Raw genomic sequence first — 18057 nt, 5'->3', positions numbered from 1 at the left:
AACATGAAGTTGGCCATTATAAAATCAATTCCAATCACGTTAATCTTAAAATATGAGTATAACTTCACAACAGCTTTCATAAGACAGTGATAGATCATCTAGTGCTCAGAGTTCTGTATCTAAAACACATGAATACATCAAAAATGTAATCAATCAAAGCATTGGCCTCCAGTCGTTTCAACAGAGAGTAGAAATATGTGGATCACTATCTAGCAGTGAAGGGTGGACAGTGCATACAGAAGAAGACACAGATGGCCACTGAGATGAGGTTGACGGAGCCATAAATCCAGACATGCACTCCCGGGGCACTTTATTAGGAACACCTGTACACCTTCTCATGGTGGAGGTGGTGTAATGGTGTGGGGAATGTTTTCTTGGCACACTTTGGGCCGTTAATACCAATCAATCATCGCTTGAATGCCACAGCCTATTTGAGTATTGTTGCTGACCATGTGCATACCTTCATGGCCACAATTTACCCATCTTCTAATGCAAAAGTCGTCACAAACTGGTTTCATGAGCATGACAACAAGTTCAGTGTTCTTCAGTGGCCTTCCCTGTCACCGGATCTGAATCCAATAGAACACCTTTGGGATGTGGTAGAACGGGAGATTCACAGCTTGAAAGTGCACCTGAACAATCTTCAGGAATTGCGTGATGCAGTCATGTCATCATGGACCAGAATCTCAAAGGAATTTTTCTAACATCTTGTGGAATCAATGCCACAAAGAATTGAGGTTGTTTTGAGAGCAAAGGGAGGCCCTGCCCAGTATTAGTATAGTGTTCCTAATAAAGTGCCTGGTGAGTGTATATTCAGCCCCAGGCGCCTAACAGTTTTTCTGGTAATTACATTTGAGGAGCCTTTCAGCCTGACATGCTGGCATAGATCTTTGCCTAAAGGCATATGGGGGAATTCAAGGCGGTGGCCACTGAGGTAATACACACACACACACACACACACACACACACACACACACACACACACAGACACAGACACAGACACAGACACAGACACAGACACAGACACAGACACAGACACAGACAGACAGACAGACAGACAGACAGACAGACAGACAGACAGGCACGCACGCACACACACACACACACACACACACAAACTTTTTGGAGACCTTAAAAAATATGTTGTACCAACGATTGACATATCAATAGAATTATTCTTTAAATTAGATTGATATGAACATGACATCATACCGTATGTACACTACAAGCTCAGAGGAGTGTGTCAGACATGCCCTGTTTCTAAAACTAAAGTCAATGACCACCAGAACGTAATTTAATTTCTGTTTAGTTTTACAGTTAGTATGTCCAACAGAAGTTGGGCTGCACTGCAGCTAAGCACAGTAAAAACATTTGTTGCAGTACCGACAAAACCATTGCTGTAGAACAGATGTTATTGCACTTTCTTGGGCATATTTCAGAAATGAATGTCATTGTATAGGTTCTTGTAAGAGAATTGCTTATTAACACTGCAATGTCACCTGGCAAAAGAGTTCGTCACATTTACAGAACCGCAGCAAAGTATGAAAAAAAAAACATATTTTTCAGGACACATACAACAAATGTAAGTAATTACTCATTGACCGTGCTTTTGGCTTTGAGAGAGCTGCGTCATTGATGAACAATCAGGTGAAAATGAAGACCATCTTCACAGTGATATCATGGACTGAGATCCTCAGAAATGTTAGAGTTGACCCTTGCTCCCCAACCCTTCCTGTCTTCTTTCTCTTTCCCTCTCTCTTTCGCCATACCAGCCCACTCTTCCTTTTGTTCTTCCTCTCATCTACATAATTACATTACACTGCTGACAATGGTCAGAGTGAGGCAGGATTAAATCTACTTCCCTTCACAATCAGTTTCAGGCAGATTCTTGTCAATCCTGTAGCCTTTACTTCAAAGCACTGGGGCAGCGTTGTAAATTCACAGAAGTGTTACATGTTAAGAAATCCTGCTACTGTTATCCACACACACACACACACACACACACACACACGCAGACACGCATCCACACACGCACCCACCCACGCACACACACACAGAATAGGAAAAAAAGGGAAGCCAGGATAGACGCAGTAAAACTTGACCCTAGGTTACTTTTAGACACATCAGGTGTACTTTTACAGAGTGTACTTTTGTACAGAGTGTACTTTTAGCCACACCAGGTCAACTTTAAACCATCACAATGATGACAGAACATGTTTTTTTTGGAAAACCAAAGCTTGCATTTTGTGTCATTAAAGTAAACTGACATTGATTCTCATTAACAGAAGCAGTTGCAAGTCACTGTAACTTGCAGCAAAGCATAATAAAACAACACTAGTACTCACACAAACCTTCTACAACATATCACAGATTGATAAGGCTCACAGATATGCAGGAACAATGATGTTTTAACATTAGAAAAGCCAGAATGAGGAAGAGAGAGGGAATGCCTATTAAGAGAGGGGGGGGGGGGGGGCTGGGGGTTTAGATGCAAAAGAAACTAACATTTGTAAATGAGGTGTTAAAAGCCCAATTCATCAACGCTATGCTCGGAGCAAATCCTGCAGAGTGACAGACCAAACACTTCAAAACGCTCCCGTTACCTTCCACGACTGCACGGCCAGCAGGCACCACCGACAAACAGAAAAATGCGACGAAATAAATTCCACAACGTAAAAAAAAAAGCAAGTTTTTCAGGAATAGTCCGTTTTGGGTAGTATGTCCGCAGGAGTGGAAGTAATGTGAGAATATCCAAGCAGAAACGGGTTTATGTCTCGTGTGGTTTTATTCCCAAATTACCACCAGGTCCTCGGTCATCATACTCCTCAGTGTGGAAGGAGAATACTGCTGCTTCCCTCAGTACAGCTGAACCCCTCTGTCCTCTCTCTCTCTCTCTCTCTCTCTCTCTCTCCCTCTCTCACACACACACACACACACACACACACACACACACACACACACACACACATACAAACACACCCACACACCTCTCACATACACACACACACACACACACACACACACACACACACACACACAGAGACCCCCCCCCCACTCCAAGTCCCCTGTCCCCTCCCCTGTTTTGTGTGCCATTTGCTGTGGAGGGGTAGAGGGGGGAATCCACTGGGGACTCATTCATCTTGGCCTGCTGACCCCCCTTGGTGACAGATGCTCTTGGTAGGCTGGAGAGGGGGGGGGGGGACAAAGAGAAGAGCAGCATCTCCCTCCTGCCACACGGCAGCAGTGCCCTGACACGCGTGACCCCCACACCACGTCACACACCAGACCCACCGCTGACACTGGAACCATAGCACAGGAAAACAAATCAAACAAAAAACATTTTTTTCTTCCACCCCTCACTCTCTCTCTCTCTCTCTCTCTCTCTCTCTCTCTCTCTTTCTCTCTCTCTCTTTTTTTCTCTCCCTCTCTCTCTCTGCCACTCCCACTTTTTTTTTCTATTTTATTGGGGGCCAATTTAGAGATTGGGAGAACCCTTGGCAAAATGGGGACAAGAATGTCAGGTCAGCTCCAGCATTTTGTCCCCCCCCCCCCCCCCCCCCTTTGCCTGGGATTGACCCCACACTGGGGGCTTTTACTCCCGCTATAAATACCAGGGACTCATCTGGTCAAAATAAATAAACCGGGGATGCGCCGCAAATCAACTGGCCTGGGCAGATGTTTGGGATTACATGTCATTGTACCCCCCCCCCACGGTGAAATGCCTTATCATTACAGTGACGAACGGAGCAAAGAAAGTGGAAGGGTTGACGAAGAAATACAAATATATAACAAGAAATATTTCCCCCCTCAAATACAAAAAAAACCCCAGAGCGCTACATTTTTCAGTGACTTTAGTGACACTATCGAGACTAATCAGTCTCAGAAAATGTTCTTACAGTGATTTCGACCATATCAACCACATACTGAGTGAGAGGAAGAGAAACTATACTCTCTCTCTCTCTCTCTCTCTCTCTCTCTCTCTCTCTCTCTCTCTCTCTCTCTCTCTCAGTAGTGTTATGTCACAGTGTCATTCACACCAAAGCCCACCAAATCAAACTCTATCTACACCGGTCAGATCCTGTTTAGGCTGCAATAATAATAATAGACTTTGTTAATAATTGACGGTAGCCTTGTCCATGGAATAAAAGGTTACTGTGTACAAAAACAACACTTCCCAGTGAGCCTGCAGTCCTCAAGTTTCTGTTTTCTGGCCAAGTAATTAATTTGTCCGTTAAGTAAAGTCAGCAAGAATTTGTCAAGTCAACAAAGAAAGGTTCGAGTCAACACAGCACCACATGTACTCCTCATTCACAAACGGCAGTGAGGTCTTCAGTCCATTTTTCATTATCGATATTTCACCTCATAAACATTAGCCTAGAACACTAGCAGAACATCACATAACCATTTCTTTTTACATTTTTCTTTTCAGTTTTTTTTACTGTTTTCTGTTCTCCGATTTGTTCTTGCTTAACTCCTACAAACATGGCAGTGTTTGTCTACATCTGTCTAGAAACAACATACTGATACTTCATTAAGTTCACACATTACTAATAGAGACCGTTTTGTTAAGCTGCCATAAAACGTATCATAACGAGTCCGAAATAGAAACGCATCATGGCATCGATGAGCATGAGTGACGGACCTTCCAGTTCATTAGGTCCTAGATACAGTCAACAGTTGGTTTAATCTGGTCATATACCTCTTCTCACCTCCTCACCAATGACTATAGTGGGGCTCACACAGTGTGAGGGGCAGCTGTAAACCATCAGGAGCTCCTCTGGTCCTACAGGGTCCCTCTGGCCCCCGTTCCTGTAAACCAACCACCGCTGTCTGGACATTGGGCTTGAGTTTGGCTGTGAAATGTGTCTGCGTTAAATTGAATGAAACCACACAACTTCACGGAATGTAAAAGTAGGAACTCTTAAAGGGATGCGCTCTATTTGAAACGCAGTTGTGAGGTAAAAGAGGTAGATTTGTGTTCTGAGGAGACTGGTTTACTTTGGATTTGCGGACATCTTAGTTAATCTTAGACAGATGAACAAAGTGAAATGGTAGCAGCAGCGGCAGCAGCAAGTTCAACTTGGGGGGGGGGGGGGGTGGGGGTGGCAGAACCATGTCTGTCACTGTCAGTCATGTGATTGATGGCCGAGCCCCTGACTTTGACACGGCCAACTCTAAATAGCCCCATTTGAAAGGGAGATAATGAGTAAACCCAGAGGTTTCTTTGGCCTCAAAAGAGCCCTGCGTGGAAAACAAAAGGAGCCTTAGTCTGAATGCTGGACTGACCCGCTACCCCCCCCCCCCCCCCACCTCCCCCTCATCCTTCAGCGCTGCATTGAGCCCAGGCCAAAGGCCCCCTTGACAAAGGGGAAGTAGCCCTTCCACCACTGCTGCCACCTGATGAAAGACGAGTCACGTGACAGGAGGGGGGCGGTGGGGCGGTGGGGGGGGGGGTTCTCCCCCTCTGTCTTCAGGTTCCCGGAGGAGCGCTGCTTTGTCTTAGCTCAGCGCTGACTCAGCGCCTCACTGAGACACACATGCAGTTGAATGGAGCCGCCGGGGACTCCAACGGAGGTCCATTGTCCTTCAGTTAGATTATGCGATTATGGGGGGTGATTGAGACTGGAATCGATGTTTTCACATGTTTGTAGGCTTATTGTTATGAACCTAAAAACGTTTTATTATTCGTAGAAGGGAGAACCTGAGGGTTCCAATATATGCGGGGACGTAGAGGGTGTCTGCATGCTCATGGACTAGAACACACTTTCAATGGAGGTTGTCGAAAACAGGCGGATTTAATTAGAAGCTCAAATAAACTTTTTGACTGTGAAAATGAACATATGTATTCAGGCGATACAACACCAGCTGGTGTTGGAGAGGTGTGCACCAAAACACCTCTAAATGAAAACACAACACATGTGATATGACTAATATGGCAGTAAAACATGACATTGGAGGTGAGGAATGAGAATGGGGCGGGTATGACAGCAGGAGCAGAGGTGCTAAACCATACAAACATGTGGCCCAACCGTCGCAGGAAAAACAGGAGCAACACAAAATGGCCCCGAAGTGAAAACCCCCGCTTCATCTACCCCAAGTTGGCTACCTGGCGGTGTGAGGACTCGCGCTGTCATTTACAAGCAGGGTAGCAGTCCCCCTGGTATAATTTCCTTATAAATACCTCCTACCCCCCCCCCACACACACCCCTACTACTACCTGCTGAGCCCTGAAGTGCAAATCTGCGCAAGTGAGGAAAGTAGAGGAGCAGAGGCCATTCAGGCCGCCTCTCTCTGTACCAGGCCCAGGCAAACAATAGGCAGCATTCCAGCTGAATGCCATTGCTGAAGTAGGCAGGCAGCAGCAGAGACAATCTGCGCCTGGAGAGACAGAGAACAGCCTGGGGGTAGGTGTGTGTGTGTGTGTGTGTGTGTGTGTGTGTGTGTGTGTGTGTGTGTGTGTGTGTGTGTGTGTGTGTGTGTGTGTGTTTGTGCGTACGTGCATGCATGTGTGTGTGGGGTGTTTGTGTGTGTGTTGGGGGCAGGGGGTATTGGCCCTGGAACTATAAAGGGGGGTGAACCAGGGTTTAAGGCCTGGTGTGATGAGGGGGAGTTGGGGGGGGGGGGGGACACTGGGGTAGGGTGGCTTGGGGGGAGGGGGGGGCAGGGTGGGGGCTGGGTTGGGGGGGTGGACAAAAGGAGCATTTGGGCAGATGAAGAAGTCATCATCATTAACTGGAAGTTTACTGTCCAGTTATAAAACCTAATTTCAAAATTAGGGGCGGTTGGGAGGGAGGTGTGCATGTGAAAGGGGAGGGGGCCTGAGAAGGGCCCTGTGTGGGGCTGGAGGGCCCTGTGTGGGGCTGGAGGGCCGTGTGTGGGGCTGGAGGGTAGTGTGTGGGGCTGGAGGGCAGTGTGATGGCTGGCTACAGGGACCGGGGAGCCAATTCATTAGGGACAGCCCTGCCTTTGTGTTCGCACCAGGTTGATTGGAGTGCTGACCTTGCCACACACTCTGGCCCGGTGGATGAGTTTAAGGGCAAGGCATTTAACCTTAAACTAAATCCCAGCCACAGACAAAGGACAGCATCATTTATTAACAAAGGCCTCTCAAACAGCCCCTATTAGATGCTATACAAATTCAACACTGAGCTCAAAAAACTCTTTCCCCTACGAGGAGCTGCCAGCACATGGTGAAAAGCGGTTTCTGGTTACATCCAATTCTTCAGAGCGGAGAAAAAAAGTTAGTATTTGATGACGGAAAAATACTGATAAGTTTAAAATAGTTGGAGAATACTCTGATAGGGGATGCATAGGCAGCAAAATATCCACAATGGAAAAAACTATAATATCAACAGATTTCCATAATGGGAAAAAAACATAACACATAGATACATAACACAAAAATCCAGCACTTCTTTGTAATGCCTAAACTTGACAAGACTGGCAAGGCTGCTAATATTCCTCATTATATTTCTGTCTGACAAAAAAAATACATTATGCAGATGAAAAAGCGAGATTTGATTTTTGAGATCTGAGAAGGCTTCAGTATGATCTACTATGGACACCTCTTACACACTGCTGCAGCTCTCTAGAATGACAGAAAAAAAAGAACAAACTTCAACATTGCCGTTTTGTTTGCTATTTCAATGTTGCTAAAATGATGGAAATGTCGGGATTCTAGAGAACAAGGCCTGGAGAAAGAATGCAATCGTTGTAAGGAATGAGTGATCATTTACAACGCTGTTCTGTTCATCGCTACGTAATAAAACGAAAGGCCTGCAAGTGAACCCGCTATGCATTTTACAACGTTGCCCTGGGTTGAACGCTAGTTCAACTCCAGCCCAACAACAGAATAGGACACATAGGAACCGTAATGTATTTATGGAGTTATTCAAGGCTGCCATATTGAATTTGTAAACAATAGCTTTCTATTTCATAAATCTGTCAACAGTAACGGTCAATGGACGGTCAATGGACAAGGAGAACGGTCAATGACCAGTCAAATGGAGAAAGAAAATGATACTATTCCTATACTACCTCCTATGATGCTGTAATTGTTTTATTGAATTACATTCTCCACAGTTTCTCCTTCGAGCGACAAAATGTTGTATTCAACAACATCCTCACTTGTCACACAGCTTTACCATAGTAATGCTGCTGATACTACTACAGCATCAATACAGTGTTACTACTAATATTAATAGAAGTGAATGTGAATATAAGTCTTTAAAACATGAATGTACAACATGAACTAAAAACACTAATTATCCGACCAATAAAAAAACAAAACAACTAAATTTTCCATGTCAAACTACCCTACTGGCAAACGTCTAATAATATCACTCACATAACTTCAGTTCACACAGGAGAGAAATCAAATCATTCGACACGCACTTTGGGTTTACGTCCGCTGATAGCATCATCACAGCTAACGTCTTCCATTTGGGCATCTGGTCAACACTTCATGACCCCCCCCCCCCCCCCCCCCTTTCATGGTCAGCCAGTTTGCCAGGCCCCTGGCCTATAGCCTTCAATGGTTATTAAGGCAGGGCCTATTTGTTAGAGGGTGTAAAAAAAAATCATGGTGGGGTGGAGGGGAGCAATACTATCAAAACACTCTGCCTTATCAGATGACGGGTTAGGGTTAGGGTTAGGGTTAGGGTTAGTGAGGGGTCGAGTTCCGTTTCTGTTCGCTTTTCTCCCCTCCTCACATCATGGAATGACGTTCAGACAAGGGTGGGGGTGAGTTGACGAGGGGAAGGCCAAAGAGTCTTCTCCTATTCTATCTATATAAACAAATAGGTTTGACAGACCAATCAACTCAACACTAGTACCAAGCTGTCGCACTGCTGCACGCAGACTACTGCACACTAACTAGAACAGTCTAGAATGTATACAGTTTGTGTAATGTATGTTGTTTTCTCCATGTTTAAAATAGCTGCAACAATTTTGTTCTGATGCCATTCAAATTGTACAGAAGAGCCTCCAAACAGTGACATACACAAGAGCAAAAATCACACAACACCTCTTTCTTGAAAAAGATCAGAGACAAAGAGCTAACTTGAGATTCCCCACATTGGACCACTGTGAGCACATTTAATGAATAAAGGCCTCAAGACAAGAGACTCTTGTGAGGGAGCAAGCACAGAGAGAACCCCTCTCACAATAGGAGCCCTCCATTCTCTTCTCCCCGACCAAACAAAAAGAGTCCCAAAGCCACCTTGAATTCATTTGAGTGACACATGGACAAAGAAGGTCCTGAATGTCCTAAAGGAAAGAGTGTCCCCCCCCCCCCTTTAACTTCCTCGCGGAGCGATCAGCTGTATCCATCATGCCCTTCTTCCTGACCTCAAGGCGCCTCTGATGCATCAGCGACCCCCCCCCCCCCCACACACACACACACGCACACCACCACCAACTACGTCCCCCCCTCCCGATTAATAAGAGCCCAGGTTGCCCACGGTGACAGGACCCACACTTAAATCCCATCAATCCCATGATCCCCCCCCCCCCCTTACATCAGTGAGACCCATGGTAGCTAGGGCAGCTAACAGCAGCAGGACTCTTTTTTTGTCTTTAACAGGACAATAGGAGGCATCCTTTGTGGTGGGGTGGAGGGGTGGAGGGGGGTGACGCTGACACCAACACAAACCTGGTTGATGAGAAAAGTGACAGTAAAAGGCCTATTCAGAAGGCCAGCGGGCCATCACACCCACTAGGATCCTCTCCCGAGACAAGATATTTTCCCGGCAGATGTGTCGGCTGAGCTGAGCTCTGCTGGGGTCTCCTCGTCGTGGATGAGGGGATAGAGACGTCTGTTAATTAGTGAGTGTCAGGAACTCGGTGGCGTGTCCTCTTTGATCGGCTTTTGTTCTCAACTTTTGCTAAACAAAGTTACTTTGAGTCGATTTAGACAATCCATTTGGACCCTGGGGGGGCCACAGCTGATGCTAACTGTTAGCCACGTGGTGGCTGAAGCAAAATATTGAAAGGCTGATACTGTCAATGTTGGTCTATAGACCAACTTGGAAAATACTTTATAGACTTAATAGAAAACGTTGAAGAAAGAATTTCTAAAAGTTGCAGCATGCATAGGCCTATATGTTTCAAACAGCACAGAAGGTACTTCTCCGTTACACACAGCCCAACACCGGAGTACAAACGTGCTTTACTCCAGACACAACTACTTTGTTTACCAAATAAACTCTTGGACTGTTCTAGAGACACGACCGTAAGATTCTGTGGAATTGAAACCAGAACCAGTCTGCGATTGTCTTGTTCATGTCCCCTTGCATCACCGTGGTAACGAGGCCAGATGTCAGCAAAGATGGCGGGTCTGAGAGATCAGTCCCTGCTCTTTTCGGGTCAATATTTGCTCTTGGTCTTATCAAAGCAGGGGAGCTAGGAGTCCGGATGCCCTGTGCAACTAGTATAGAATTTAGGCCAGATGACACACACACACACACACACACACACACTCTCTCTCTCTCTCTCTCTCTCTCTCTTTCTCACTCTCTATATAGTCATAACACCCCCACCACCCCAATCCTGCATCACTGTCCTTCCTTCATCCACAGAAAAGAGTCACAATTGGTGGATTTATCTGCCAATCATTTCAGTGGCTTGATAGACATCAATCAAAAATCCGATGGGTCTTTCTTCTGTCATGCTACTGATGTGTTTATTGATATAATCTGCCAATTGATGGTGACCATATACGCTACAAACTTTAACGTGGGTGTAGGCTGGAAGTCTTCATTCCATCTGTGTTTACGTGTGTGTGTTTATATATGTGTGAGTGTGTATTTACGTGCTATCTGGGTGTGTGTATAGAACTGAGAGGGGAGAGGGAGAGAGGGTGAGCTGACTATCCCAGAGAGGTTGACCTTCCCCAGACAGGAAGAGGAATGTGGCGTCCTGGTGGAGGTGGGGCTGGGTCCTGGTCACCGTGGCCTTGGCCAGTCTGTGACAGCCCACAGCCTTCTAACAGAGCTCTGCTCTCTCCCCCACAGACCTTGGCAGCCTGACTCTACTGTGACCTTGGGCTCTGGTACACACAGAGGGAGAGAGAGAGAGATGGAGGGAGAGACGTAACGTAACATTCTGTGGAATCGAAACCAGAAACAGTCTGCGATTGTCTCGTTCATGTCCCCTTTCATCACCATGGTAACGAGGCCAGATGAGGCCCAGAAAGCTGTTATCTAAGTCAGCCAAGATGGCGGGTCTGAGAGATCAGTCCCTGCTCTTTTCGGGTCAATATTTGCTCTTGGTCTTATCAAAGCAGGGGAGCTAGGAGTCCGGATGCCCTGTGCAACTAGTATAGAATTTAGGCCAGATGACACACACACACACACACACACACACACACACACACACACACACACACACACACACACACACACACACACACACACACACACACACACACACAGTTTAGGAGACAGCTTTATCATAATCAAAGGCTGTGAGATAAAGGGGTGGATCATGGGCTGCATACAGAGGTTTGTCTTTGCACCCACACACCCATACACACACACACACTCTCTCTCTCTCTCCCTCTATTGTCATAACAACCCACCACCCCAGTCCTGCATCACTGCCCTTCCTTCATCTACAGAAAAAAAAGAGTCACAATTGGTGGATTTATCTGCCAATCCTTTCGGTGGCTTGATAGACATCAATCAAAAATCTAATCCGATGGGTCTTTCTTCTGTTATGCTATGTGTATCTGATGTGTTTATTTATATAATCTGCCAATTGATGGTGACCATATACGCTACAAACTTTAACGTGGGTGTAGGCTGGAAGTCTTCATTCCATCTGTGTTTACGTGTGTGTGTTTATATATGTGTGAGTGTGTATTTACGTGCTATCTGGGTGTGTGTGTAGAACTGAGAGGGGAGAGGGAGAGAGGGTGAGCTGACTATCCCAGAGAGGTTGACCTTCCCCAGACAGGAAGAGGAATGTGGCGTCCTGGTGGAGGTGGGGCTGGGTCCTGGTCACCGTGGCCTTGGCCAGTCTGTGACAGCCCACAGCCTTCTAACAGAGCTCTGCTCTCTCCCCCACAGACCTTGGCAGCCTGACTCTACTGTGACCTTGGGCTCTGGTACACACAGAGGGAGAGAGAGAGATGGAGGGAGAGAGAGAGAGAGAGAGAGAGAGAGAGAGAGAGAGAGAGAGAGAGAGAGAGAGAGAGAGAGAGAGAGAGAGGTAAACATCCTACAACAACATCCCTATAGTTTACTGAGGTGAAGAAAGCATCGTTACAACCGGAGTGTATGTATGTGTGTGCGTGCGTGTGTGTGTGTGTGTGTGTGTGTGTGCGTGTGTGTGTGTATGTGTAGAGATGCGTACACGTGTGTGTGTGTATGGTGATCACCAGAATATGGGGGAAAGGAAGGATCAGCAATTTCAACAAGATATCATACTGCTGAAAACCATTTGAAATGAAGCTATCTCACCCACCCCAAGAAGGGCAGAGAAGCTGTTCCTGCTGTCCACACATTTATGAGGTATTCAAAGAATGTCATGAGACTCGAAATTAAATAATTACATTAACAAGTTCTAATACACAGTAACTCCACTTGAGCACCAAGCAAACCATCACTATTGTGATCCTTTAATAGATGTGTAAAACTACAGTTGTATAATATATATCATGGATAAAATAAAGAACAGTCAGGGACATCTACATTAAGGTTGATAGAAATATCTCTTCAAAGGCGGAAAAACATGACAGCAGTTTGAGAATCAGACGTCTGAATGGTCCAGTTCAACCGACAAACCTTTTTCCACTGAAGTGTTGTGTCATAACGTGGGTTGTGCTAGCTCACACTGTACTCGGTCGAAGTAAACTGAAGGCATCACTTTTTGGCTGGAGGGGAGGCTTTGTTCCTTGGGGATTGGCGTTTCTACACAGTGTGAGTAGTACAGTAGAGCCCGCTAGAACGTTCTGTTCCTAAACAGTATGGAGTGAAATTCTCTGCTGGTTACTAATTTGAATTCAAAACCCACGAGGCAACTGTGCTTTGAGGACCTAATTCTAGCTATTCATAAACGTATTGCAGGTGGAGCATGTTTTGTTTTTGTAATGAATATAGAAAATGGAAACACAGCTAATATGCCTAGATTTGAGCTTCTCCCTGCTATACGAGACTGCTATACATGTTGAAGCAATGTTATTTTATCTGAAGGGTTTTAAAGCATTGAAACAATGCCTCTCAATAAAACCAAGCTGACAACAGAAGAAATGTAACGACTGAATAAAACAGAGTAGGATTATAGATTCATCCTTCACCTTGACACACACACACACACACACACACACACACACACACACACACACACACACACACACACACACACACAGAATTGGAATTGATGGGAACCCCCTGCTTTGTTCTGGGGGACACTTCCTGATGGATGACTCAAGGGAACATAAGTTCCTTTAATTACAACTGGAGGGATATTCCAGGGGATCTCCCCTCTGGAAGGTTGCTGGGGGAGGGGGAGGGGGGGGGGGATTCCATTGGCGACAGATAAGCCCTGTCCTCCACGTAACAGCCCAAGAGATAACCAGCGGGACAACAGGAAGTGACATCAATCAACGCCACGCTCCGTGGACCAATCCCCCCCCCCCAGAAACAGACTGGAATGTTCAGGTTTCGGCTTCAGGGATGTGCTCCTCAAAGCTACCACATGTTCTACCATTCTCACTGTATGTTCCCCCTAACCCCACGCATCACAAAAGCCTAGTGTCAGCAATGTGAGAGAGGGGTTGTGGTTAGCAGGGAGGGCTGGTGGAGGTAGAAATCGGAAGACAGGCTCATTGTAATGCATGGAGTGGAATGAGGAATGGTATCAAATCATGTTTAATAGCATTCTCCTAATATGTGTGTTTGATACCATTCCTCATTCTATTCCATGCATTACAATGAGCCAGCCTCCACCGGTGGCTAGCTGAGTTCACAGAGAGGCTCTCTCTCTCTCTCTCTCTCTCTCTCTCTCTCTCCTTCCTCTTCACTCCTGAGCAGGTCATAAACACCAAGGCGTGAAGTGGACTCGCACCCAGGAGAACAACTTCATGGTCAGACATTTGGGAGAAACCTGGCACACTGTGCTGAGGGGGTAAAGTTGTTTATTATAACAACATTAGCATTAGCTATAGTTAGCGACTGGAAACATTGCTGGTTACCAAAAGGTCTACTACCTCATCATCGCCTCAGCTATCAAGCTTGTGTGTTTTAGAACGCAAGTGTCTTTGAGCACCACCCTATGATCGGTTGCGTTCGAGCAAGTTCATACAAAGTTAAGAAAAATATGATTATGATTATTCCCACACTAATCTGATCTCTCTGATAAATGCAGGTCCATACAGATTCATGAAATGTCGAAGCATTATTATTTTGAAAGAGTTAATTTTTTGCACATTCACATACAGTAAACACAGACCACGTTATTTCACATTTATAAAGGTTGCTGTTAAAATACACAGTACTGTAGTATGTTTGGGGAAATATTTGTTACTTTGCTGTCCTCGGTGAAACTAAGATATAACAGCTGATCCTGGAGGGCTTTGGGGAGGAAGCCCCACCTCCAGCAGAGGATCAATGCACATAAATGGACCAGGTCAGCGACCTTTGACATCACCATTCAGAGGGGGGAGGGGATTGGGCCTTTGTGAGATTGGCTTTAATGATTCAATTGTGCAACTGTGTCATACAGCCTAATACAGTACAAGCAGTACAGTTACGCCCCCCCTCTAAGAAATATCTCAACCCCCCCCCCCCACACACCCATCCAGCTGTCTCGATTCATTCCCACTCACTCCCACATCTGTTTAACCTCCTCTCCCTCGCACCCCCCCCTCTTACTTATCCCTCCCTCCCTCCCTCCCTTATCCTTCTCTCCTTCCCTTATCTATTCACTCCCTCTGCTTTCATGCTGCATTTTTAGGAGGGGCTTGGCCGCTAACAAGGCCTGACACGTTTAGATCTGCTCATGGAAATCAACTCTGTTTAATTCATTCTGAGGTGTATTGTAAGATCCAAATTCTTAGCTAATCTTTTTTTATAGATTTGTAAGATGTCTAATATGCATAATCCAAAATGCTTGAGAAGGGGAAAAACATTTTCATGCAATCACCAAAAAAGACCAAAATAACCAAGATGAGCAATACAATTTCCTATTGTGAAAATGACTAAATAAAACCAGCTGTAAGGCGTGAAGGTTAAGGATATGCTACATTGAATTCTCAGATTTAAAACAATAAAACAAATGAAGACAGGAAAAAACCCATAAGAAAAGAGCAAATGTACTCATTCTGATCTTTGACACATCTGGCTTTTACAAAGACTATCAGTGTCAATGTTTTTCTTTCACTCTCTTTTTTCGCCCCCCCCCCTTTTTTCTTTTTTTTTTTACACAGGGCTGACAATGCAGATGGGGTTCCTGGCATTCTTGACCCCCAATAAAAAGGACAGGTTAAAAGTTTACAAGCATCCATGCAGAAGACGGTCAGGCCTGCAGAGCAGCAGTGAAGTGTCGTCAACCACATGACTGATTCTGAAACATTTTGGTGGTGGAGGGCAAAGATGGTTATTGATTCTTGGTGAACGAAGGAAACATCTCGGACTTCACTCAAGATCAGCTGACCTTCCTTGCTTGATGAACTGAAAACAGTCTTGTTATTATCATGTTATTAAATATTGCTGGCATTTCAAGAAGGGTAGGAGCTTCAAGTCATAAAATGCCAAAATGACTACAGCATCGATCACTGACCAACAGAGGTTTGAGTACCAACGTTTCTGTATGTATTATACAATATACCAAACAGCCATATCTAAATATTCAATGATCATACAATGAAAAGTGTTTGATTTTCAAAAAGATTACTGTAAACACCAATTAGGAAGTGTTATTATCTGGTTTAAGAGTGATGAATGATGAAATGATTTTGATGTGCCATTTGTTGTGAAAAAGGTACTACTCTACTCATGTATTATGGAATCATATTGTAAAGATGTTGTTTGTTCACTTGACTAAAATAATGAAAACAAATATTTTTTAAATGGTACCTCTACTAGAAATTAGTTCTACTCTTCCAGAATTAAGCATTTATTATGTACTGATATTGCAATTCCATGATCCATTTCTTTGCTCATCTCTCCACACCTGGTGTGATCAATCCTTCTGCTTAATCTCTGGTTTTCATGTCACTGTGTCACAATTCAAGGTAATAAATAAAAGAAAATACAATTTGATTCCCTGTTGAGAGAATGACAAAAATACTTCAATCCACAATCCATGATTTGCAAAGCCATTCTGACACTGACCAAAGATCTTCTCCTAAAGGTTACCACAGATTCACACAGATTTATCCAAGCTGAGGACCACCTGTTTTCAAGGTGCCGTCAGATCTCGGTTAAAAGGTGTTAATTTCTCCAGCTAACTGGGAGTTTGTCTCTCCTATATCATCTGCACTCTTCAGAAGACTGTTATACAGCCTATAAGTCTATGTTTATGGTTAAGGAGATGTTATCTGGGGGCACAAAAAAGCTTCTTTTTTTATTTGCTTATGCCTTGTTACAGCGTTCATCATTTTGACAATGCAATGGGTCTAGACAGAACGACACAGAGAATTCGTATTAACCATGTTTTTAATCGTTTCCTTATGGCCAAATGGATTTCCTCTTCTTGTTCCTCTGAGAGCTCATTCCCGCTGCAAATTGTTACATGTTCTAGAGCTGGTAAGTGGTACACTCTGTACTCAAACCCCCGCATTCTGGACATCAATGCTAATCAATTGCTATATATGGCCTTTTGTCATGACACTGTGTATCTGAGAGACATATCAAGCACTGGTCATGGACATAACAGATAGTGATCGATGGGGAATTGTAAGTAAAATGGTTCTAATTCAATCCAAGGATTAAGAGCAAGGCAAACTGTGTCTGTTTATCCCAATTGCCGAAACCTGATCAATAAAGGGGTATGAGGAAAGAAAGAAAAGGACATTTACAGTGCAGATGAAGGCCAGCAGACCTTAAGTCCTCATCAAACTGTTACCTTGGTAACAGCGGCCTAAAATAAGCATGAATTCCCAATAATGGTTTTCATTTCAATTAGAGGAGGGTTCTCAATGCTAGAAATGTCAGGCAGATTTCAAATGAACCACTGTCCCTCCTGGTAGGTCTTCTGAAGCCCTGAGAAACAGGGCTGGTTAATCTTGTTGTGACCACTCACAGTATCAAAACCATTGGTAAATATGATTATATCTCTCTATATATAATATAGAGAACATTTCCAATTTGTTCAAACAGTGCAGCAGGGCCTATGCTGTGAGACAGTAAGGAATCAAGTACACCAGTACACAAGTTCTGTTTTTGCATAAAGATGTGTTGTTTTGACAGATACATGGTGGCAGAAAATACTATCAGGCTTGTTCAAGTTCATAGTTAATCAATATATCTGTGCTATTCTGCCATGAATACTCATATGTTTTGTGCACAGTGCTACACGAATGAAAAACGTGTGATTCCAAAATCTTATAACTTTAACTTTAGCAACACAAGCTGCGGCAACAAACAGGCCTATGGCAATTATGGTATGTTTCTGTGTGTCACTAAAACAGGTAGACCTATCACGTAACATAAATCTGATGGTTATGTGAATCCCCGTAGTGATGGATGTGCAGAGGACGATTCAGAATAAAAAAGAATCACTAAGGGGTCAAATGTGTGGACGGAGGGCTGAGGCGAATACTTCTTTCGCAACTTTCAAAGAAAGATATCTCATCTCTGCCTAATTTACCTTTGAGTAACTTGCTTGCTTCTCAAATTAATCCACTCTAAAAGAGGACTAACAGTTCACGATTCGTCACCATTCAGTCAAGAGAAAAGGGGACTTAAAAAGCCCACACAGCCTAACAAAAACAAGAGGTGTGGGCCGAGGCTGAAGAGGAGGGAAAGAGATGTCTCCTTCAAGGCTAGAGGAGAAACCTGTCCAAAGGCAACAGGAGTGTCACTGGGGCTATTCTTATCCCCCCACCCCCCTCAC

The sequence above is a fragment of the Argentina silus genome (genome assembly GCF_951799395.1).
Source record: "Argentina silus genome assembly, chromosome: 18".
Classification (NCBI taxonomy): domain Eukaryota; kingdom Metazoa; phylum Chordata; class Actinopteri; order Argentiniformes; family Argentinidae; genus Argentina; species Argentina silus.
This window is presented reverse-complemented; position numbering follows the sequence as displayed.